The sequence below is a fragment of the Haemaphysalis longicornis genome, unplaced genomic scaffold (assembly GCF_048455015.1).
Source record: "Haemaphysalis longicornis isolate Haplotype H1 unplaced genomic scaffold, Haemaphysalis longicornis Haplotype H1 scaffold_11, whole genome shotgun sequence".
NCBI classification, from domain to species: Eukaryota; Metazoa; Arthropoda; class Arachnida; order Ixodida; family Ixodidae; genus Haemaphysalis; species Haemaphysalis longicornis.
Genome location: NW_027526214.1, coordinates 70,214,201 through 70,239,755, shown reverse-complemented (window position 1 = coordinate 70,239,755; position 25,555 = coordinate 70,214,201). Strand labels below are relative to the sequence as shown.

At 49.6% G+C, this 25,555-nt stretch overlaps 3 non-coding genes across 3 annotated transcripts; all 3 read left to right on the top strand.

The window, feature by feature from the left end:
- The first annotated feature begins 633 nt into the window (after positions 1–633).
- Positions 634–705, top strand: Trnat-ugu (transfer RNA threonine (anticodon UGU)). Its single transcript has one exon. It is a non-coding gene; the product is annotated as a tRNA-Thr (tRNA).
- Positions 706–2,565: 1,860 nt separating this feature from the next.
- On the top strand, positions 2,566–2,637 carry Trnat-ugu (transfer RNA threonine (anticodon UGU)). The gene has a single exon. It is a non-coding gene; the product is annotated as a tRNA-Thr (tRNA).
- Positions 2,638–4,496: 1,859 nt separating this feature from the next.
- Trnat-ugu (transfer RNA threonine (anticodon UGU)) lies at positions 4,497–4,568 on the top strand. Its single transcript has one exon. It is a non-coding gene; the product is annotated as a tRNA-Thr (tRNA).
- The last annotated feature ends 20,987 nt before the right edge of the window (positions 4,569–25,555 follow it).

Genomic DNA, 25,555 nt, shown 5'->3' with positions numbered 1-25,555 from the left:
ACAGGCTGTAGACGCTCGAGTCAAGCCCCGGGTGTTGAAAAGAAGGTCTCCTTCTCCCCGTGTGGTCAGAGTGGCGCTGGCTACCACCTTCAAGCGTCAGATACACTTCTAGTAAATATAAATAGCCTTGAAAGTGAAGGAGAACACAGTGCCCAGATAGCCGAATTGGTAAGGCATTCGACATGTAATCGAAAGGCGTGGGTTCGGTCCCCACTCTGGGCGCGTGTTTTTCTTTCTTTCTTTCTTCTGTATATTAAAAAAAATGTTTACTTCATTAACCGTAGTGAAAAAGTAATAGAGCCTAACCACACCCCTATGCCTCCTTTGGCGTTGTAGACTGCTGCCCTATCTTTCTGTATTTCCTCAACGAGCCCCTCATTTCCTCACCATATTATTCTGCGAAAGCCTAGGGAGGGTCTCGGTTCTGGCAGCCTTGATGCCTAGGTAGCATAAGAGGGCTTCCCGCCAGTTGCCCGCTCATGACAGGCTGTAGATGCTCGAGTCAAGCCCCGGGTGTTGAAAAGAAGGTCCCCTTCTCCCCGTGTGGTCAGAGTGGCGCTATCTACCACCCTCAAGTGTCAGATACACTTCTAGTAAATATAAATAGCCTTGAAAGTGAAGGAGAACACAGTCGCCCAGATAGCCGAATTGGTAAGGCATTCGACATGTAATCGAAAGGCGTGGGTTCGGTCCCCACTCTGGGCACGTGTTTTTCTTTCTTTCTTTCTTCTGTATATTAAAAAAAATGTTTACTTCATTAACCGTAGTGAAAAAGAAATAGAGCCTAACCACACCCATATGCCTCCTTTGGCGTTGTAGACTGCTGCCCTATCTTTCTGTATTTCCTCAACGAGCCCCTCATTTCCTCACTATATTATTCTGCGAAAGCCTAGCGAGGGTCTCGGTTCTGGCAGCCTTGATGCCTAGGTAGCATAAGAGGGCTTCCCGCCAGTTACCCGGTCATGACAGGCTGTAGATGCTCGAGTCAAGCCCCGGGGGTTGAAAAGAAGGTCCCCTTCTCCCCGTGTGGTCAGAGTGGCGCTGGCTACCACCCTCAAGCGTCAGATACACTTCTAGTAAATATAAATAGCCTTGAAAGTGAAGGAGAACACAGTCGCCCAGATAGCCGAATTGGTAAGGCATTCGACATGTAATCGAAAGGCGTGGGTTCGGTCCCCACTCTGGGCGCATGTTTTTCTTTCTTTCTTTCTTCTGTATATTAAAAAAAATGTTTACTTCATTAACCGTAGTGAAAAAGAAATAGAGCCTAATCACACCTCTATGCTTCCGTTGGCGTTGTAGACTGCTGCCCTATCTTTCTGTATTTCCTCAACGAGCCCCTTATTTCCTTACTATATTCTTCTGCGAAAGCCTAGCGAGGGTCTCGGTTCTGGCAGCCTTGATGCCTAGGTAGCATAAGAGGGCTTCCCGCCAGTTACCCGCTCATGACAGGCTGTAGACGCTCGAGTCAAGCCCCGGGGGTTGAAAAGAATGTCCCCTTCTCCCCGTGTAGTCAGAGTGGCGCTGGCTACCACCCTTAAGCGTCAGATACACTTCTAGTAAATATAAATAGCCTTGAAAGTGAAGGAGAACACAGTCGCCCAGATAGCCGAATTAGTAAGGCATTCGACATGTAATCGTAAGGCGTGGGTTCGGTCCCCACACTGGGTGCATGTTTTTCTTTCTTTCTTTCTTCTGTATATTAAAAAAAATGTTTACTTCATTAACCGTAGTGAAAAAGAAATAGAGCCTAACCACACCCCTATGCCTCCTTTGGCGTTTTAGACTGCTGCCCTATCTTTCTGTATTTCCTCAACCAGCCCCTCATTTCCTTACTATATTATTCTGCGAAAGCCTAGCGAGGGTCTCGGCTCTGGCAGCCATGATGCCGATGTAGCATAAGAGGGCTTCCCGCCAGTTACCCGCTCATGACAGGCTGTAGACGCTCGAGTCAAGCCCCGGGTGTTGAAAAGAAGGTCCCCTTCTCCACGTGTGGTCAGAGTGGCGCTGGCTACCACCTTCAAGCGTCAGATACACTTCTAGTAAATATAAATAGCCTTGAAAGTGAAGGAGAACACAGTGCCCAGTTAGCCGAATTGGTAAGGCATTCGACATGTAATCGAAAGGCGTGGGTTCGGTCCCCACTCTGGGCGCGTGTTTTTCTTTCTTTCTTTCTTCTGTATATTAAAAAAAATGTTTACTTCATTAACCGTAGTGAAAAAGTAATAGAGCCTAACCACAAACCCTATGCCTCCTTTGGCGTTGTAGACTGCTGCCCTATCTTTCTGTATTTCCTCAACGAGCCCCTCATTTCCTCACCATATTATTCTGCGAAAGCCTAGCGAGGGTCTCGGTTCTGGCAGCCTTGATGCCTGGGTAGCATAAGAGGGCTTCCCGCCAGTTACCCGCTCATGACAGGCTGTAGATGCTCGAGTCAAGCCCCGGGTGTTGAAAAGAAGGTCCCCTTCTCCCCGTGTGGTCAGAGTGGCGCTATCTACCACCCTCAAGTGTCAGATACACTTCTAGTAAATATAAATAGCCTTGAAAGTGAAGGAGAACACAGTCGCCCAGATAGCCGAATTGGTAAGGCATTCGACATGTAATCGAAAGGCGTGGGTTCGGTCCCCACTCTGGGCACGTGTTTTTCTTTCTTTCTTTCTTCTGTATATTAAAAAAAATGTTTACTTCATTAACCGTAGTGAAAAAGAAATAGAGCCTAACCACACCCATATGCCTCCTTTGGCGTTGTAGACTGCTGCCCTATCTTTCTGTATTTCCTCAACGAGCCCCTCATTTCCTCACTATATTATTCTGCGAAAGCCTAGCGAGGGTCTCGGTTCTGGCAGCCTTGATGCCTAGGTAGCATAAGAGGGCTTCCCGCCAGTTACCCGGTCATGACAGGCTGTAGATGCTCGAGTCAAGCCCCGGGGGTTGAAAAGAAGGTCCCCTTCTCCCCGTGTGGTCAGAGTGGCGCTGGCTACCACCCTCAAGCGTCAGATACACTTCTAGTAAATATAAATAGCCTTGAAAGTGAAGGAGAACACAGTCGCCCAGATAGCCGAATTGGTAAGGCATTCGACATGTAATCGAAAGGCGTGGGTTCGGTCCCCACTCTGGGCGCATGTTTTTCTTTCTTTCTTTCTTCTGTATATTAAAAAAAATGTTTACTTCATTAACCGTAGTGAAAAAGAAATAGAGCCTAATCACACCTCTATGCTTCCGTTGGCGTTGTAGACTGCTGCCCTATCTTTCTGTATTTCCTCAACGAGCCCCTTATTTCCTTACTATATTCTTCTGCGAAAGCCTAGCGAGGGTCTCGGTTCTGGCAGCCTTGATGCCTAGGTAGCATAAGAGGGCTTCCCGCCAGTTACCCGCTCATGACAGGCTGTAGACGCTCGAGTCAAGCCCCGGGGGTTGAAAAGAATGTCCCCTTCTCCCCGTGTAGTCAGAGTGGCGCTGGCTACCACCCTTAAGCGTCAGATACACTTCTAGTAAATATAAATAGCCTTGAAAGTGAAGGAGAACACAGTCGCCCAGATAGCCGAATTAGTAAGGCATTCGACATGTAATCGTAAGGCGTGGGTTCGGTCCCCACACTGGGTGCATGTTTTTCTTTCTTTCTTTCTTCTGTATATTAAAAAAAATGTTTACTTCATTAACCGTAGTGAAAAAGAAATAGAGCCTAACCACACCCCTATGCCTCCTTTGGCGTTTTAGACTGCTGCCCTATCTTTCTGTATTTCCTCAACCAGCCCCTCATTTCCTTACTATATTATTCTGCGAAAGCCTAGCGAGGGTCTCGGCTCTGGCAGCCATGATGCCGATGTAGCATAAGAGGGCTTCCCGCCAGTTACCCGCTCATGACAGGCTGTAGACGCTCGAGTCAAGCCCCGGGTGTTGAAAAGAAGGTCCCCTTCTCCACGTGTGGTCAGAGTGGCGCTGGCTACCACCTTCAAGCGTCAGATACACTTCTAGTAAATATAAATAGCCTTGAAAGTGAAGGAGAACACAGTGCCCAGTTAGCCGAATTGGTAAGGCATTCGACATGTAATCGAAAGGCGTGGGTTCGGTCCCCACTCTGGGCGCGTGTTTTTCTTTCTTTCTTTCTTCTGTATATTAAAAAAAATGTTTACTTCATTAACCGTAGTGAAAAAGTAATAGAGCCTAACCACACCCCTATGCCTCCTTTGGCGTTGTAGACTGCTGCCCTATCTTTCTGTATTTCCTCAACGAGCCCCTCATTTCCTCACCATATTATTCTGCGAAAGCCTAGCGAGGGTCTCGGTTCTGGCAGCCTTGATGCCTGGGTAGCATAAGAGGGCTTCCCGCCAGTTACCCGCTCATGACAGGCTGTAGATGCTCGAGTCAAGCCCCGGGTGTTGAAAAGAAGGTCCCCTTCTCCCCGTGTGGTCAGAGTGGCGCTATCTACCACCCTCAAGTGTCAGATACACTTCTAGTAAATATAAATAGCCTTGAAAGTGAAGGAGAACACAGTCGCCCAGATAGCCGAATTGGTAAGGCATTCGACATGTAATCGAAAGGCGTGGGTTCGGTCCCCACTCTGGGCACGTGTTTTTCTTTCTTTCTTTCTTCTGTATATTAAAAAAAATGTTTACTTCATTAACCGTAGTGAAAAAGAAATAGAGCCTAACCACACCCATATGCCTCCTTTGGCGTTGTAGACTGCTGCCCTATCTTTCTGTATTTCCTCAACGAGCCCCTCATTTCCTCACTATATTATTCTGCGAAAGCCTAGCGAGGGTCTCGGTTCTGGCAGCCTTGATGCCTAGGTAGCATAAGAGGGCTTCCCGCCAGTTACCCGCTCATGACAGGCTGTAGATGCTCGAGTCAAGCCCCGGGGGTTGAAAAGAAGGTCCCCTTCTCCCCGTGTGGTCAGAGTGGCGCTGGCTACCACCCTCAAGCGTCAGATACACTTCTAGTAAATATAAATAGCCTTGAAAGTGAAGGAGAACACAGTCGCCCAGATAGCCGAATTGGTAAGGCATTCGACATGTAATCGAAAGGCGTGGGTTCGGTCCCCACACTGGGCGCATGTTTTTCTTTCTTTCTTTCTTCTGTATATTAAAAAAAATGTTTACTTCATTAACCGTAGTGAAAAAGAAATAGAGCCTAATCACACCTCTATGCTTCCGTTGGCGTTGTAGACTGCTGCCCTATCTTTCTGTATTTCCTCAACGAGCCCCTTATTTCCTTACTATATTCTTCTGCGAAAGCCTAGCGAGGGTCTCGGTTCTGGCAGCCTTGATGCCTAGGTAGCATAAGAGGGCTTCCCGCCAGTTACCCGCTCATGACAGGCTGTAGACGCTCGAGTCAAGCCCCGGGGGTTGAAAAGAATGTCCCCTTCTCCCCGTGTAGTCAGAGTGGCGCTGGCTACCACCCTTAAGCGTCAGATACACTTCTAGTAAATATAAATAGCCTTGAAAGTGAAGGAGAACACAGTCGCCCAGATAGCCGAATTAGTAAGGCATTCGACATGTAATCGAAAGGCGTGGGTTCGGTGCCCACACTGGGTGCATGTTTTTCTTTCTTTCTTTCTTCTGTATATTAAAAAAAATGTTTACTTCATTAACCGTAGTGAAAAAGAAATAGACCCTAACCACACCCATATGCCTCCTTTGGCGTTGTAGACTGCTGCCCTATCTTTCTGTATTTCCTCAACGAGCCCCTCATTTCCTCACTATATTATTCTGCGAAAGCCTAGCGAGGGTCTCGGTTCTGGCAGCCTTGATGCCTAGGTAGCGTAAGAGGGCTTCCCGCCAGTTACCCGCTCATGACAGGCTGTAGATGCTCGAGTCAAGCCCCGGGGGTTGAAAAGAAGGTCCCCTTCTCCCCGTGTGGTCAGAGTGGCGCTGGCTACCACCCTCAAGCGTCAGATACACTTCTAGTAAATATAAATAGCCTTGAAAGTGAAGGAGAACACAGTCGCCCAGATAGCCGAATTGGTAAGGCATTCGACATGTAATCGAAAGGCGTGGGTTCGGTCCCCACTCTGGGCGCATGTTTTTCTTTCTTTCTTTCTTCTGTATATTAAAAAAAATGTTTACTTCATTAACCGTAGTGAAAAAGAAATAGAGCCTAATCACACCTCTATGCTTGCGTTGGCGTTGTAGACTGCTGCCCTATCTTTCTGTATTTCCTCAACGAGCCCCTTATTTCCTTACTATATTCTTCTGCGAAAGCCTAGCGAGGGTCTCGGTTCTGGCAGCCTTGATGCCTAGGTAGCATAAGAGGGCTTCCCGCCAGTTACCCGCTCATGACAGGCTGTAGACGCTTGAGCCAAGCCCCGGGGGTGAAAAGAAGGTCCCCTTCTCACCGTGTAGTCAGAGTGGCGCTGGCTACCACCCTCAAGCGTCAGATACGCTTCTAGTAAATATAAATAGCCTTGAAAGTGAAGGAGAACACAGTCGCCCGGATAGCCGAATTGGTAAGGCACTCGACATGTAATCGAAAGGCGTGGGTTCGGTCCCCAATCTGGGCGCGTGTTTTTCTTTCTTTCTTTCTTCTGTATATTAAAAAAAATGTTTACTTCATTAACCGTAGTGAAAAAGAAATAGAGCCTAACCACACCCCTATGCCTCCTTTGGCGTTGTAGACTGCTGCCCTATCTTTCTGTATTTCCTCAACGAGCCCCTCATTTCCTTACTATATTATTCTGCGAAAGCCTAGCGAGGGTCTCGGTTCTGGCAGCCTTGATGCCTAGGTAGCATAAGAGGGCTTCCCGCCCGTTACCCGCTCATGACAGGCTGTAGATGCTCGAGTCAAGCCCCGGGGGTTGAAAAGAAGGTCCCCTTCTCCCCGTGTGGTCAGAGTGGCGCTGGCTACGACCCTCAAGCGTCAGATACACTTCTAGTAAATATAAATAGCCTTGAAAGTGAAGGAGAACACAGTCGCCCAGATAGCCGAATTGGTAAGGCATTCGACATGTAATCCAAAGGCGTGGGTTCGGTCCCCACTCTGGGCGCGTGTTTTTCTTTATTTCTTTCTTCTGTATATTAAAAAAAATGTTTACTTCATTAGCCGTAGTGAAAAAGAAATAGAGCCTAACCACACCCCTAAGCCTCCTTTTGGCGTTGTAGACTGCTGCCCTATCTTTCTGTATATATATATATATATACATAGAGAGAGAGAGATACGGGACGAGGGACTCGGTAAAGATACATATCAATGTTGCAGTCGTCATTGCCAGTGCTATTCGGCTTTTTTCGAAATATTTAAAAGCGCCGAATGACGTGTGCTTGTCACGTTTCTTTGATTCATTGATAAATAAACGAAAATATAAGTCGAGAAAAAATCCGCCGTTTTCCGGGAGCGGGACTCGAGCCCACATCTCCGCATAACCGGTGCGGTGCGTTCGCCATTACGCTATCCCCACAGCGGCTTCTCTCTCGACTTTAAAGCGGGGTTTATATTTACAAGAGCTCTGAGGCCGGTCAACTAGCGCCGCCCCTCGACTACCGCGGGAGACGTAGAACGTCTTCTTTCCCAGCGGCCGCCACGTAGAACGTGGTCGGAGGTCATGGTTAGCAATTGGCATATCCGAACTGCTGGAGCCAGTGCCTCGTAATGCATGTAGCAGAACAGAGAGATACGGGACGAGGGACTCGGTAAAGATACTTATCAATGTTGCAGTCGTCATTGCCAGTGCTATTCGGCTTTTTTCGAAATATTTAATAGGGCCGAATGACGTGTGCTTGTCACGTTTCTTTGATTCATTGATAAATAAGCGAAAATATAAGTCGAGAAAAAATCCGCCGTTTTCCGGGAGCGGGACTCGAACCCACATCTCCGCATAACCGGTGCGGTGCGTTCGCCATTACGCTATCCCCACAGCGGCTTCTCTCTCGACTTTAAAGCGGGGGTTTATATTTACAAGAGCTCTGAGGCCGGTCAACTAGCGCCCCCCTCGACTACCGCGGGAGACGTAGAACGTCTTCTTTCCCAGCGGCCGCCACGTAGAACGTGGTCGGAGGTCGGGGTTAGCAATTGGCATATCCGAACTGCTGGAGCCAGTGCCTCGGCAATGACGACTGCAACATTGATATGTATCTTTACCGAGTCCCTCGTCCCGTATCTCTCTGTTCTGCTACATGCATTACGAGGCACTGGCTCCAGCAGTTCGGATATGGCAATTGCTAAGCCCGACCTCCGACCACATTCTACGTGGCGGCCGCTGGGAAAGAAGGCGTTCTACGTCTCCCGCGGTAGTCGAGGGGCGGCGCTAGTTGACCGGCCTCAGAGCTCTTGTAAATATAAACCCCCGCTTTAAAGTCGAGAGAGAAGCCGCTGTGGGGATAGCGTAATGGCGAACGCACCGCACCGGTTATGCGGAGATGTGGGTTCGAGTCCCGCTCCCGGAAAACGGCGGATTTTTTCTCGACTTATATTTTCGCTTATTTATCAATGAATCAAAGAAACGTGACAAGCACACGTCATTCGGCCCTATTAAATATTTCGAAAAAAGCCGAATAGCACTGGCAATGACGACTGCAACATTTATATATATATATATATATATATATATATATATATATATATATTTATTTATATATGTATATATATATATATTATAATGGGGTTTGTTGGCAGGTCTTGCAAGAGTCACGAACGAGGTCTGGCCGTTTCAGAGTCCAAACGAGGTCTGGCGTGCGCGCGCAGGTCTCGCGCCGAAGCACTGTCGATGGAGCTGCCGCTGTGCCGCTACGGGGACATATACCCACTGGGGGATTGACGCCACTCAGAAGGTCAGCCTTCGCTTTAGCCGAACACATACCCGCTCGGGGAGAGTGGTGCTCTAACGGTCGCTCACTATCTTTGTTACAATCAACCCCGGGGACAGAAGCAGCAATCCTTGGCGACTCAGGGTGATGCGACGATGAGCGGGTCGTAATAGGGCTTGAGACGCTGAACGTGAACTGTCTCGCGGCCACGGAAGCGACGATGACTACTAGGAGTTACCGGCTAGACGATGTAATTGACGGGAGACGTTTTTTCGATGACTCGGTAGGGACCCTGGTATTTCGTCTGAAGTTTGCTTGAAAGCCCTGGGACCGTAGACGGTGTCCGTAGCCATACAAGGGAGCCAGCAGCGTACGTTATCGTTCCACTACTGTCGCCGTGGCGATACTGCTGACGTCCTTGGTCTCCTGCCGCGAAGGAGCGTGCCAGTTGGCGGCACTCTTCGACTCGCTTGGCGATTTCCGAGACTGGAACACATTCCGAGATGTCAGGGCGGTAAGGAAGGACGGTGTCAAGTAGGCAGGAAGGTTCACGCCCGTACAGCAGAAAGAATGGTGAGAAGCCGGTGGTTGACTGCATGGCCGTATTATACGCGTACGTGACGAAAGGAAGAACTAAGTCCCAGTTCAAATGGTCACGAGAAACATACATCGACAGCATGTCGCCCAGTGTACGGTTAAAACGTTCTGTCATCCCGTTGGTTTGGGGCTGGTAGGATGTAGTCTTCCTGTGAACAACGCGGCATTCAGTGAGCAGCGCCTCCACGACTTCGGACAAGAAGACTCGTGCCCGGTCGCTCAACTACTCCCTGGGTGCTCCGTGGCGCAGAATAACGTTGAAGAAGGAAGGATGCGACATCGCGAGCAGTGGCAGTGGACAGTGCAGCTGCTTCCGCGTACAGTGTCAAGTGATCAACTGCCACAATAATCCAACGATTGCCGGCGGCCGTGCTGGTAAGTGGACCGTAAATATCTATTCCAACACGGTCAAAATGTCGTTGTGGACACGCTAGTGGCTGCAATGCTCCCGTGAGATGTTGAGGGGGACACTTACGACGCTGACATTCTGTGCACGAGCGGATGTACTTGATCACAAATGTGTACATCGCCCGCCAGTAGTAGCGCAAACGGAGCCGCTGATACGTTTTCAGCACCCCAGCGTGGGCGCACTGTGCGTCAGCGTGGTGGTGAGAGCAAAATTCGGAACGCAAATGGCCAGGGATGACGAGTAGCCACTTCGTGCCTTCAGATGAGTAGTTCCGGCGGTAGAGCAGGTCGTCACGTATGGCGCAGTGTGAAGCCTGGCGGCGCGTTGCCCGGGATGCTGGAACTGTTGATGGACTCGACAGGTATTGCAAGATTGCGGCAATCCACGGATCCTTACGCTGTTCTGAGGCCATATCTTGTATAGCTAGCGACGCCACCGCGCAGTCTGCTGTGGACAGGGAACCAGTGTCGGACGCGACGGGTGACCGAGACAGGGCATCGGCATCACTGTGTTTGCGTCCGGACCGGTATGTGACTCGAATGACCTACTCTTGAAGTCGAAGAGCCCAACGTTCGAGTCTACCGGAAGGGTCTTTAAGTGAGGACAGCCAGCATAGAGCGTGGTGATCCTTGATAACGTGTAATGGACGACCGTAAAGATAGGAAAGAAATTTGGCGATAGCCCAAACAATAGCCAAACATTTCTTCTCGGTAACGGAATAGTTCCGCTCCGCCTTAGTCAGGGTGCGACTGGCGTATGCACCAACGTATTCATGGAAGACTGCTTTACGATGAGCGAGAACGGCACCTAGACCGACACCACTGGCGTCAGTGTGAACTTTAGTAGGTGCAAGCGGATCAAAATGGCGTAGTGTGGGTGGCGACGTCAGCAGGCTTCGCATAGCCACAAATGCCTTTTCTCAAGCAGGAGGCCAGTTGGTAATTTCTGCGCTTCCGTTGAGGAGCTGTGTCAAAGGGGCGATAATGGTGGCAAAGTTTCGAACGAATCGCCGAAAATAGGAGCAGAGACCAATAAAGCTTCGAAGGTCTTTCAGAGTTGTCGGTTTTGGAAACTCTGCCACTGCACGAAGCTTTTCCGGGTCCAGAAGTATGCCGTCTTTAGAAACAAAGTGGCCCAAGATTGTCAGCCTCTGAGCAGCAAAGCGACACTTTTTCAAGTTTAGTTGCAAGCCAGCCGAAGCAACGCACGTCAACACTTGTTCAAGGTGCTCAAGGTGCGTGTGGAAATCTGGCGAAAACACGACAATGTCATCTAGATAACACAGACATGTCTTCCACTTCAGGCCCCGTAAAACATTGTCCATCATTCGCTCGAAGGTAGCTGGCGCCTTACGAAGCCCGAAAGGCATCACATTATATTCGTAAAGCCCGTCGGGCGTAATGAACGCAATTTTTGAGCGATCGGCATCGGCCATGGGCACTTGCCAGTAGCCTGACCGCAAATATAGTGAGGAGAAAAATTCTGCCCCCTCTAAGCAGTCAAGAGCATCGTCGATACGGGGTAGCGGGTAGACGTCCTTGCGTGTAATCTTGTTCAGGCGACGGTAATCTATGCAGAACCAGATCGACCCGTCCTTCTTAGTTACCAGTACCACGGGGGAGGCCCACGGGCTGGTAGAGGGCCGAATTTCGTTGCGCGCAAGCATATCTGCCACTTGCTCGTCCATCACGCGTCGCCCCGCAGGTGACACGCGATATGGTCGCTGCCGTAGTGGCGCGTGGGAGCCGGTGTCAATTTCGTGGGTGACATTCGACGTGCGTCCCAAGGTGGCTTGGTGGCAATCGAACGATTCCCGAAAACGTTGTAGGAGGTTTATGAGCTGGTCGCGTTGGGCCGAGGTGAGGTCTTTGTTGATAGACTGTAGGAACACGTCTGGACTTTCCGTACACTCGGGACTAAGTGCACTCACAGGGAAGAACGACGGTTCATCGGGCACGGCCTCTACATGCGAGGAATCAACAGCTTCCACGAATCCCAGACGTTCCTCATGGAACAGTGTTGTCGGCAAGAGGATGCGTTGCGGACCGCCATTAAGCTTGAACCAGAGCGAACATACAGGACAGCGAAGGGTAAGGGGAGCAACTTGCGCCAAAGAAATAAACACGACGGTGTAAAAATCACGGTTGTGTCCGCAGTGACATTGCAAGAAACAGGAACAATCACGGAGCAGCTCGAGGGAATATCGTTATCTTCGGAAACCAGCAACTTGTTTGACAGTTCGTTCTGTGGCGGCTCCCACAACGGTAGAAGTTCAACTTGCGCACGAGCACAATCGATTATGGCGTGATGACGGGATAGAAAGTCCCACCCAAGAATGATATCGTGAGAACATGACGGTAGCACAACGAACTCGATGACGTAAGTGATGCCTTGGATGAGGACACGAGCGGTGCACATGGCTAGCGGCTTAAACTTTTGCACACTTGCAGTTCGAAGAGTAAGTCCACCGAGAGGTGTTGTGACTTTACGCAACGAGCGGCAGATACGTTCACTTAACACTGACACTGCGGCTCCCGTATCAACAAGCGCTAGTGCGGCGACACCTTCCACAGTCACATCTATAACGTTAGCGGGTGATATAAGAGGACTTCGGCATTTTGACGTTCGTGCAGTTCTTGCCTCGGGAACTGCAGCCGTCAGTTTCCCGCCGCGGCAACTGGATTTTGTCGGGGGCGCATGGGCGACACGGAGCGGCGACGCGGTGAAGAAGGGCGATGGCTCGAAAATGGTGGTAGCTCGCTAGTACAGGAGCTCGGTGTCGGTCCTGAATCACCGGGGGCGAAATACGGCTGAGATCCGTAGGCCGATACAGCGTGGACATCACGATCAAGTGGTGGCCGCCGACGGCACATCCGCGCCACGTGCCCGGGCATGCAGCATGCGTAACATATCGGCCGGTTGTCTGGTGTGTGCCAAGGATTGAGCTGTTGAGGTGCCAGTCGAGAATACCGTGTCGCCCGTTGGGGTGCCGTGTACTGATATGCCTGAAAGGTGCCTGGCTCCAGTTGTCGTACGACTGAAGCGTAATTCATCGCAGCCGGTGAAGCGAGAGGCGCAGCCATGGGTACCGTTAGGGTCGATGCTACTGGGGAAGCGAGAGGCGCTGCGGCGGTAGTTGAAAATGGCGGTGCCACTGCTGACGCTAAGTGTGAGGTCAAGGGTGAAGCCACGGATACAGGCACATGTGGCGGTTGGCAGTCTGAGGGAAGTGCCTCGGCGATCTGTTCTTGAATCACTCGCTGCACAGTCGGGGGCAGCGGAAAGGCAGGCTCTCGAGCGCTAGGAAGCAGGTCCAGCTGCCGCGAAACTTCTGCATGCACGAACGCCTCGATGTGCGGCAGAAGAGGAGGAAGGTCGAAGGTACGGCCAATGACGACAGTGTCCCTTGTGAAACGTCTTCGTTGGGCAGTGTGCGTTGTCGAGTCACAACACGCTGTTTACGCAGCTCGTCATAGCTGAGGCACCAATTGAGGACTTCGTCAACAGTCTGCGGGTTCTTGCCCAGGAGCATCTGAAATGCATAATCCTCGATGCCTTTGAGGATGTGCCTGATCTTGTCGGACTCAGGCATCGCAGGATCCACCCACTTGCAGAGGTCCACGATGTCCTCAATGTAACTGGTGTAACCCTCGTCGTCTCGCTGGGCTCGCACGCGAAGCCGCTGTTCAGCGAGAAGCTTGCGCACAGCGGGGCGACCGAACGCCTTAATGAATTCGGTCGTGAATTCAGGCCAGGTTTTCATGCGCGGTTTGTGGTTATGAAACCACGTGTTGGCGAGCTCGGTTAAGGGATAACTCGACGTTGTTCAGCTACATCCCGTCGTCCCATCGGTTGTAAGCGCTCACCCTTTCGTAGGCAGACAGCCAATCCTCGGCATCGGCGTCGTCTTTGCCATTGAAAAAGGAGGGGTCGCGTTGGCGAAGAGACCTGGAGCACACGATGGGTGCCTGCTGTGGCGACGCCATTTCGTCGTATATTTCTCGATGCAGGGGCGGGAGCACTCGCTTGCTTCGTAGTTCCAGGCTGGGGATCGCGTGAAGACTAGGACCTCCACCAAAATATAAAGGGGTTTATTGGCAGGTCTTGCAAGCGGCACGAACGAGGTCTGGCCGTTTCAGAGTACAAACGAGGTCTGGCGTCCGCGCGCAGGTCTCGCGCCGAAGCACTGTCGATGGAGCTGCCGCTGTGCCGTTACGGGGACAAATACCCACTGGGGAATTGACGCCACTCAGAAGGTCAGCCTCCGCTTTAGCCGAACCCATACCCGCTCGGGGAGACTCGTGCTCTAACGGTCGCTCACTATCTTTGTTAAAATAAATATATATATAGAAATTTATATCTATATATATATATATATATATAAAGGCGAATCAGAAAAGGTAAATGAGGGCCTCGGTGAAATATGACAGAAAGTAAGTGTTGGCAGTCAAGAATACCTTGGAAATCAAAGGGGAGGTTGTGGAGGGTCACAGAAACAGATGAAGAATTTTTAGTCAGAAAGAAAGTGGTGAAAGAATTTCCTTCTTGGTGGGATCCGAACCCACGACCTCCAGAATACCGGTCTGGTGCAATAACCACTAAGCTACCCGCGGGGCTGTTCCCCCAAAACTTTCTTGGGTATTTATGTTAGGTATTTTTTGTTTCCTGTACTTGGGGGTGGTAGCCAGCGGCACTCGGACTACTGGGGGTTAAGGAGACCTTCTTTGTAACCCCCGGGCCGTCACTCGAGTGTCTACGACATGTGGAGAGTGGTCGGCCAGCGCTGAACCTTCTTAAGCTAACTTTGGCAGCAAGTCTGCCAGAACAGAGGCCCTCGCTATGCATGTAGCTAATAAGAAATGGTAAATGAGGGGCTCCAAGAAATAAGACAGAAAATAAGGTTTGGCAGTCAAGAAAATTTCGGAAAGCAAAGGGGAGGTTGTGGTGGGTCATAGCAACAGATGAAGAATTTTTTGAGTCAAAAGGAAAGTGGTGGGAAATAGCCCGCTGAGTGGGATCCGAAACCACGACATCCAGAATACCAGTCTGGTGCGATAACCACTGCCCTACCGGCGGGGCTGTTCCCCCACCACTTATTTGGGAATTCATTTTAAGCATTTTTTTGTTTCCTGTACTTGGGGGTGGTAGCCAGCGCCACTCGGACAACTCGGGGTGAAGGGGACCTTCTTTTAAACCCCCGGACCTTGACTCGAGTGTCTACGACATGTCGACAGTGGTCTACCAGTGTTGCACCCTTTTTAGCTACCTTTGGAAAAAAGACTACCAGAACAGAGGCCCTCCCTATGAATGTAGCGAATCAGAAATGATAAATGAGGGGCTCGGTGAAATATGACCGAAAGTAAGGGTTGGCCGGGAAGAATACATTGTAAAGCAAAGGGGAGGTTGTGATAGGTCATACAAACAGATAAAGAATTTTCAAAGTCAGAAAAAAATGGTGAAAGAATTCTCTTCTTGGTGGGATCCGAACGCACGACCTCCAGAATACCGGTCTGGTGCGATAACCACTACCCTACCGGCGTTCCCCACCCACTTTCTTAGGCATTTATTTTAAGTATTTTTTTGTTTTCTGTACTTGGGGGTGGCAGTCAGTGCCCCTCGGACTACTCGGGGTGAAGGGGACCTTCTTTTTAACCTCCGGGCCATGACTCGTGTGTCTACGACATGTCGAGAGAGGTCGACCAGCGTTGAACACTGTTTAGCTACCTTTGGCACAAGGACAGCCATTACAGAGGCGCTCGCTATGCATGTAGCGAATCAGAAATGAAAAATGAGGGGCTAGGTGAAATATGACAGAAAGTAAGTGTTGGAAGTCACGAATACCTCGGAAAGCAAAGGGGAGGTTGTGGTGGGTCATAGAAACAGATGAAGAATTTTTTTAGTCAGAAAGAAAGTGGTGAAAAAATGCCCGCCGGGTGGGGTCCGAACCCACGACCTCCGGAATACCCGTCTGGTGCGATAACCACTACGCTACCCGCGGGGCTGTTCCCCCACCACTTTCTTGGGTATTTATGTTAGGTATTTTTGATTCTTGTAGTTGGGGGTGGTAGCCAGCACCATTCTGACTACTGGGGGTGAAGGGGACCTTCTTTGTAACCCCCGGGCCGTGACTCGAGTGTCTACGACATGTCGAGAGTGGTCGACCAGTGTTGAACCCTCTTAAGCTACCATTAGCACCAAGACTGCCACAACAGAGGCCCTCGCTATGCATGCAGCGAATCAGATATGGTAAATCAAGGGCTCCATAAAATAACACAGAAAATAAGCTTTGGCAGTCAAGAAAAATTCAAAGCAAAGGGGAGGTTGTGGTTGGTCATAGAAACAGATGAAGAATTTTTTGAGTCACAAGGAAAGTGGTGAAAAAATGCCCGCTGAGTGGGATCCAAACCAACAACATCAAGAATACCAGTCTGGTGCGATAACCACTACCCTACCGGCGGGGCTGTTCCCCCACCACTTACTTGGGAATTTATTTTAGGCATTTTTTGTTTCCGGTACTTGGGGGTGGTAGCCAGCGCCACTCGGACTACTCGGGGTGAAGGGGACCTTCTTTTAAACCCCCGGGCCTTGTCTCGAGTGTCTACGACATGTCGACAGTGGTCGACCAGCGTTGCATCCTTTTAAGCTACCTTTGTCACAAAGACTGCCAGAATAGAGGCCCTCGCTATGAATGTAGCGAATCAGAAATGGTAAATGAGGGGCTCGGTGAAATATGACAGAAAGTAAGGGTTGGCAGGCAAGAATACCTTGGAAAGCCAAGGGGAGGTTGTGGTGGGTCACAGAAACAGATGAAGAATTTTTAGAGTCAGAAAGAAAGTGGAGAAACAATTCACTTCTTGGTTGGATCCGAACCCACGACCTCCAGAATACCGGTCTGGTGCGATAACCACTAAGCTACCGGCGGGTCTCTTCCCCCTAAACTTTGATGGGCATTTATGTTAGGTATTTCTTGTTTCCTGTACTTGGGGGTGCTAGCCAGCGCGAATTGGACTACTGGGGGTGAAGGGGACCTTCTTTTGAACCCCCACGCCGTGACTCGAGTGTCTACAACATGTCGCCAGTAATGGACCAGCGTTGAACCCTCATAAGCTACCTTTCGCACCAAGACTGCCAGAACCGAGGCCCTCGCTTTGCGCGTAGCGAATCTGAAATGGTAAATGAGGAGCTCGGTGAAATATGACAGAAAGAAAGTGTTGGCAGTCAAGAATACGTCGGAAAGCATAGGGGAGGTTTAGGTGGGTCATAAAAACAGATGCAAAATTTTTGAAGTGAAAAAGAAAGTGGTGAAAAAGTGCCCGCTGAGCGGGATCCGAACCCACGACATCCAGAATTCCAGTCTGTTGCGAAAACCACTACCCTACCAGTGGGGCTGTTCCCCCACCACTTTCTTAGGTATTTATTTTAAGTATTGTTTGTTTCCTGTACATGGGGGTGGTAGCCAGCGCCACTCGGGATACTCGGGGTGAAGGGTACCTTCTTTTCCCCCGGGCCTTGACTGGAGTGTCTACGACGTGTCGAGAGTGGTCGACCAGCGTTCAACCCTTTTAAGCTACCTTTGGCACGAAGACTGCCAGAACAGAGGCCCTCCCTACGAATGTAGCGAATCAGAAATGATAAATGAGGGGCTCGGTGAATTATGACAGAAAGTAAGGGTTGGCAGTCAAGAATACATGGTAAAGCAAAGGGGAGGTTGTGATGGGTCATAGAAACATATAAAGAATTTTTAAAGTCACAAAAAAAGTGGTGAAAGAATTCTCTTCTTGGTAGGATCCGAACCCACGACATCCAGAATACCGGTCTGGTGCGACAACAACTGCCCTACCGGCGGGGCTCTTCCCCCACCACTTTCTTAGGTATTGCAAGACTCGGACACGGGAGACTTGAGGGACGCGTTTAATGACGACGCAACCTCGCCGCGAGGCCGTTGCGAAAAGCGATGGTGAAGAAGGCGCGAGGATGGAAGATGAAGAAGATGGTGTGGTGCTCGCGTGCGCCACACTGATGATGAGTTGCTAGGTGGGATTGGTCATTCGAGTAACAGTTATGAAACCACGATGGCGCCTGTGCTCACAGTATTTATTTTAGGTATTTTTTGTTTCCTGTACTTGGGGGTGGTAGCCAGCGCCACTCGGACTACTCGGGGTGAAGGGGACCTTCTTTTCAACCCCCGGGCCGTGACTCGAGTGTCTACAACATGTCGAGAGTGGTCGACCAGCGTTGAACCCTCTTAAGCTACCTTTGGCACCAAGACTGCCAGAACAGAGGCCCTCACTATGCACGTAGCGAATCAGAAATGGTAAATTAGGGGCTCGGTGAAATATGACAGAAAGTAAGTGTTGGCAGTCAAGAATATATTGTAAAGCATAGGGGAGGTTTAGGTGGGCCATACAAAAAGATGAAACATTTTTGAGGCCACAAAGAAAGTGGTAAAAAAATGCCCGCTGAGTGGGATCCAAACCAACAACATCCAGAATACCAGTCTGGTGCGATAACCACTACCCTACCGGCGGGGCTGTTCCCCCACCACTTACTTGGGAATTTATTTTAGGCATTTTTTGTTTCCGGTACTTGGGGGTGGTAGCCAGCGCCACTCGGACTACTCGGGGTGAAGGGGACCTTCTTTTAAACCCCCGGGCCTTGTCTCGAGTGTCTACGACATGTCGACAGTGGTCGACCAGCGTTGCATCCTTTTAAGCTACCTTTGTCACAAAGACTGCCAGAATAGAGGCCCTCGCTATGAATGTAGCGAATCAGAAATGGTAAATGAGGGGCTCGGTGAAATATGACAGAAAGTAAGGGTTGGCAGTCAAGAATACCTTGGAAAGCCAAGGGGAGGTTGTGGTGGGTCACAGAAACAGATGAAGAATTTTTAGAGTCAGAAAGAAAGTGGAGAAACAATTCACTTCTTGGTTGGATCCGAACCCACGACCTCCAGAATACCGGTCTGGTGCGATAACCACTAAGCTACCGGCGGGTCTGTTCCCCCTAAACTTTGATGGGCATTTATGTTAGGTATTTCTTGTTTCCTGTACTTGGGGGTGCTAGCCAGCGCGAATTGGACTACTGGGGGTGAAGGGGACCTTCTTTTGAACCCCCACGCCGTGACTCGAGTGTCTACAACATGTCGCCAGTAATGGACCAGCGTTGAACCCTCATAAGCTACCTTTCGCACCAAGACTGCCAGAACAGAGGCCCTCGCTTTGCGCGTAGCGAATCTGAAATGGTAAATGAGGAGCTCGGTGAAATATGACAGAAAGAAAGTGTTGGCAGTCAAGAATACGTCGGAAAGCATAGGGGAGGTTTAGGTGGGTCATAAAAACAGATGCAAAATTTTTGAAGTGAAAAAGAAAGTGGTGAAAAAATGCCCGCTGAGCGGGATCCGAACCCACGACATCCAGAATTCCAGTCTGTTGCGAAAACCACTACCCTACCAGTGGGGCTGTTCCCCCACCACTTTCTTAGGTATTTATTTTAAGTATTGTTTGTTTCCTGTACATGGGGGTGGTAGCCAGCGCCACTCGGGATACTCAGGGTGAAGGGTACCTTCTTTTCCCCCGGGCCTTGACTGGAGTGTCTACGACGTGTCGAGAGTGGTCGACCAGCGTTCAACCCTTTTAAGCTACCTTTGGCACGAAGACTGCCAGAACAGAGGCCCTCCCTACGAATGTAGCGAATCAGAAATGATAAATGAGGGGCTCGGTGAATTATGACAGAAAGTAAGGGTTGGCAGTCAAGAATACATGGTAAAGCAAAGGGGAGGTTGTGATGGGTCATAGAAACATATAAAGAATTTTTAAAGTCACAAAAAAAGTGGTGAAAGAATTCTCTTCTTGGTAGGATCCGAACCCACGACATCCAGAATACCGGTCTGGTGCGACAACAACTGCCCTACCGGCGGGGCTCTTCCCCCACCACTTTCTTAGGTATTGCAAGACTCGGACACGGGAGACTTGAGGGACGCGTTTAATGACGACGCAACCTCGCCGCGAGGCCGTTGCGAAAAGCGATGGTGAAGAAGGCGCGAGGATGGAAGATGAAGAAGATGGTGTGGTGCTCGCGTGCGCCACACTGATGATGAGTTGCTAGGTGGGATTGGTCATTCGAGTAACAGTTATGAAACCACGATGGCGCCTGTGCTCACAGTATTTATTTTAGGTATTTTTTGTTTCCTGTACTTGGGGGTGGTAGCCAGCGCCACTCGGACTACTCGGGGTGAAGGGGACCTTCTTTTCAACCCCCGGGCCGTGACTCGAGTGTCTACAACATGTCGAGAGTGGTCGACCAGCGTTGAACCCTCTTAAGCTACCTTTGGCACCAAGACTGCCAGAACAGAGGCCCTCTTTATGCACGTAGCGAATCAGAAATGGTAAATAAGGGGCTCGGAGAAATATGACAGAAAGTAAGTGTTGGCAGTCAAGAATACCTCGGAAAGCATAGGGGAGGTTTAGGTGGGTCATAGAGACAGATTAAAAATTTTTGAAGTCATAAAGAAAGTGGTGAAAAAATGCCCGCTTAGCGGGATCCGAACCCACGACATCCAGAATAAAAGTCTGGTGCGAAAACCAATAACCTACCGGCGGGGCTGTTCCCCACCACTTTCTTAGGTATTTTTTTTGAGTATTTTTGTTTCCTGTACTTGGGGGTGGGAACCAGCGCCACTCGGAGTACTCGGGGAGGCGGGGACCTTGTTTTCAACCCACGGGCCGTGACTCGAGTGTCTACGACATGTAGAGAGTGGTCGACCAGCGTTGAACCCTCATAAGCTACCTTTGGCACCAAGACTGCCAGAACAGAGGCCCTCGCTATGCACGTAGCGAATCAGAAATGGTAAATGAGGGGCTCGGTGAAATATGACAGAAAGTAATTGTTGGCAGTCAAGAATACCTCGGAAAGCATAGGGGAGGTTTTGGTGGGTCATAGAGACAGATGAAAAATTTTTGAAGTCAAAAAGAACGTGGTGAAAAAATGCCCGCTGAGCGGGATCCCAACCCACGACATCCGGTATACCAGTCTGGTGCGATAACCACTACCCTCCTGGCGGGGCTGTTCCCCAACCACTTTCTTAGGTATTTATTTTAAGTATTTTTTGTTTTCTGTACTTGGGGGTGGTAGCCAGTGCCACTCGGACTACTCGGGGTAAAGGGTACCTTCTTTTTAACCACCGGGCCTAGACTCGAGTGTCTACGACATGTTGAGAGTGGTCGACCAGCGTTCAATCCTGTTAAGCTGCCTTTGGCACGAAGACTGCTAGAACAGAGGCCCTCGCTATGAATTTAGCGAATCAGAAATGATAAATGAGGGGCTCGGTGAATTATGACAGAAAGTAAGTGTTGGCAGTCAAGAATACGTTATAAAGCAAACGGGAGGTTGTGAAGGGTCATAGAAACAGATAAAGAATTTTTAAAGTCAGAAAAAACTGGTGAAAAAGTTCTCCTCTTGGTGGGATCCGAAGCCACGACATCCAGAATACCGGTCTGGTGCGATAACCACTACCCTACCGGCGGGGTGTTCCCCCACCACTTTCTTAGGTAGTTATTTTAAGTATTTTTTTGTTTCCTGTACAATGGGAGTGGTAGCCAGCGCCACTCGGAGTACTCGGGGAGACGGGGACCTCTTTTCAACCCACGGGCCGTGACTCGAGTTCCTACGACATGTCGAGAGTGGTCGAACAGTGTTGAACCCTCTTAGGCTACCTTTAGCACCAAGACTGCCACAACAGAGACCCTCGCTATGCATGTAGCGAATGAGAATTGGTAAATGAGGGGCTCCATAAAATAATACAGAAAATAACTTTGGCAGTCATGAAAATTTCTTAAAGCAAAGGGGAGGTTGTGGTGGGTCATAGAAACAGATGAAGAATTTTTTGAGTCACAAGGAAAGTGGTGAAAAAATGCCCGCTGAGTGGGATCCGAACCAACAACATCCAGAATACCAGTCTGGTGCGATAACCACTACCCTACCGGCGGGGCTGTTCCCCCACCACTTACTTGGGAATTTATTTTAGGCATTTTTGTTTCCTGTACTTGGGGGTGGTAGCCAGCGCCACTCGGACTACTCGGGGTGAAGGGGACCTTCTTTTAAACCCCCGGGCCTTGACTCGAGTGTCTACGACATGTCGACAGTGGTCGACCAGCGTTGCATCCTTTGAAGCTACCTTTGGCACAAAGACTGCCAGAACAGAGGCCCTCGCTATGAATGTAGCGAATCAGAAATGATAAATAAGGGGCTCGGTTAATTATGACAGAAAGTAAGGGTTGGCAGTCAAGGATACATTGTAAAGCAAAGGGGAGGTTGTGATGGATCATAGAAACAGATAAAAAATTTTTAAAGTCAGAAAAAAGTGGTGAAAGAAAAATCTTTTTGTTGGGATCCGAACCCATGAACTCAAGAATACCAGTCTGGTGCGATAACCACTAAGCTACCGGCGGGGCTGTTCCCCCAAATCTATCTTGGGTATTTATGTTAGGTATTTTTTGTTTCCTGTACTTCGGGGTTGTAGCCAGCGCCACTCGGGGTACTCGGGGTGAAGGGGACCCCCTTTTTAACCCCCGGGCTGTGACTCGAGTGTCTACGACATGTCGAGAGAGGTCGACCAGCGTTGAACACTGTTTAGCTACCTTTGGCACAAGGACAGCCATTACAGAAGCGCTCGCTATGCATGTAGCGAATCAGAAATGAAAAATGAGGGGCTAGGTGAAATATGACAGAAAGTAAGTGTTGGAAGTCAAGAATACCTCGGAAAGCAAAGGGGAGGTTGTGGTGGGTCATAGAAACAGATGAAGAATTTTTTTAGTCAGAAAGAAAGTGGTGAAAAAATGCTCGCCGGGTGGGGTCCGAACCCACGACCTCCAGAATACCCGTCTGGTGCGATAACCACTACGCTACCAGCGGGGCTGTTCCCCCCCCCACTTTCTTGGGTATTTATGTTAGGTATTTTTGATTCCTGTAGTTGGGGGTGGTAGCCAGCGCCATTCTGACTACTGGGGGTGAAGGGGACCTTCTTTGTAACCCCCGGGCCGTGACTCGAGTGTCTACGACATGTCGAGAGTGGTCGACCAGTGTTGAACCCTCTTACGCTACCATTAGCACCAAGACTGCCACAACAGAGGCCCTCGCTATGCATGCAGCGAATCAGAAATGGTAAATCAGGGGCTCCTTAATAAACACAGAAAATAAGCTTTGGCAGTCAAGAAAAATTCGGAAAGCAAAGGGGAGGTTGTGGTGGGTCATAGAAACAGATGAAGAATTTTTTGAGTCACAAGGAAAGTGGTGAAAAAATGCCCGCTGAGTGGGATCCAAACCAACAACATCCAGAATACCAGTCTGGTGCGATAACCACTACCCTACCGGCGGGGCTGTTCCCCCACCACTTACTTGGGAATTTATTTTAGGCATTTTTTGTTTCCTGTACTTGGGGGTGGTCGCCAGCGCCACTCGGACTACTCGGGGTGAAGGGGACCTTCTTTTCAACCCCCGGGCCGTGACTCGAGTGTCTACAACATGTCGAGAGTGGTCGACCAGCGTTGAACCCTCTTAAGCTACCTTTGGCACCAAGACTGCCAGAACAGAGGCCCTCACTATGCACGTAGCGAATCAGAAATGGTAAATTAGGGGCTCGGTGAAATATGACAGAAAGTAAGTGTTGGCAGTCAAGAATATATTGTAAAGCATAGGGGAGGTTTTGGTGGGCCATACAAAAAGATGAAACATTTTTGAGGCCACAAAGAAAGTGGTAAAAAATGCCCGCTGAGCGGGATCCGAACCCACGACATGTAGAATACCAGTCTGGTGCGATAACCACTACCCTAGCGGCGAGGCTGTTCCCCCACCACTTACTTGGGTATTTTTTTAAGCATTTTTTGTTTCCTGTTCTTAGCGGTTGTAGCCAGCGCCACTCGGACTACTCGGGGTGAAGGGGGCCTTCTTTTTAACCCCCGGGAATTAACTCGAGTGTCTACGATGTGTCGACAGTGGTCGACCAGCGATTCACCCTCTTAAGCTACCTTTGGCACAAAGACTGCCAGCAGAGAGGCCCTCGCTATGCACGTAGCGAATCAGAAATGGTAAATGAGGGGCTCGGTGAAATATGACAGAAAGTAAGTGTTGGCAGTCAAGAATACCTCAGAAAGCATAGGGGAGGTTTTGGTGGGTCATAGATACAGATGAAGAATTTTTTGAGTCAGAAAGAAAGTGCTGAAAAAATACCTGCCGGGTGGGGTCCGAACCCGCGACATCCAGAATACCAGTCTGGTGCGATAACCACTACACTACCATCGGGGCTTTTCCCCCACCATTTTCTTATGTATTTTTTTTAAGTATTTTTGTTTCCTGTACTTGGGGGTGGTAGCCAGTGCCACTCGGACTACTCGGGGTAAAGGGGAACTTTTTAACCACCGGGCCTTGACTCGAGTGTCTACGACATGTCGAGAGTGGTCGACCAGCGTTGCACCCTGTTAAGCTACCTTTGGCTCAAAAACTGCCAGAACAGAGGCCCTCGTTATGCACGTAGCGAATCAGAAATGGTAAATAAGGGGCTCGGAGAAATATGACAGAAAGTAAGTGTTGGCAGTCAAGAATACCTCGGAAAGCATAGGGGAGGTTTTGGTGGGTCATAGAGACAGATGAAAAATTTTTGAAGTAAAAAAAAACGTGGTGAAAAAATGCCCTCTGAGCGGGATCCGAACCCACGACATCCAGAATACCAGTCTGGTGCGAAAACCAATAACCTACCGGCGGGGCTGTTCCCCCACCACTTTCTTAGGTATTTATTTTGAGTATTTTTGTTTCCTGTACTTGGGGGTGGTAACCAGCGCCACTCGGAGTACTCGGGGAGGCGGGGACCTTGTTTTCAACCCACGGGCCGTGACACGAGTGTCTACGACATGTAGAGAGTGGTCGACCAGCGTTGAACCCTTATAAGCTACCTTTGGCACCAAGACTGCCAGAACAGAGGCCCTCGCTATGCACGTAGCGAATCAGAAATGGTAAATGAGGGGCTCGGTGAAATATGACAGAAAGTAATTGTTGGCAGTCAAGAATACGTTATAAAGCAAAGGGGAGGTTGTGAAGGGTCATAGAAACCGATAAAGAATTTTTAAAGTCAGAAAAAACTGGTGAAAAAGTTCTCCTCTTGGTGGGATCCGAAGCCACGACATCCAGAATACCGGTCTGGTGCGATAACCACTACCCTACTGGCGGGGTGTTCCCCCACCACTTTCTTAGGTAGTTATTTTAAGTATTTTTTTGTTTCCTGTACAATGGGAGTGGTAGCCAGCGCCACTCGGAGTACTCGGGGAGACGGGGACCTCTTCTCAACCCACGGGCCGTGACTCGAGTGCCTACGACATGTCGAGAGTGGTCGAACAGTGTTGAACACTCTTAAGCTACCTTTAGCACCAAGACTGCCACAACAGAGTCCCTTGCTATGCATGTAGCGAATGAGAATTGGTAAATGAGGGGCTCCATAAAATAATACAGAAAAAAACTTTGGCAGTCATGAAAATTTCTTAAAGCAAAGGGGAGGTTGTGGTGGGTCATAGAAACAGATGAAGAATTTTTTGAGTCACAAGGAAAGTGGTGAAAAAATGCCTGCTGAGTGGGATCCGAACCAACAACATCCAGAATACCAGTCTGGTGCGATAACCACTACCCTACCGGCGGGGCTGTTCCCCCACCACTTACTTGGGAATTTATTTTAGGCATTTTTGTTTCCTGTACTTGGGGTTGGTAGCCAGCGCCAATCGGACTACTCGGGGTGAAGGGGACCTTCTTTTAAACCCCCGGGCCTTGACTC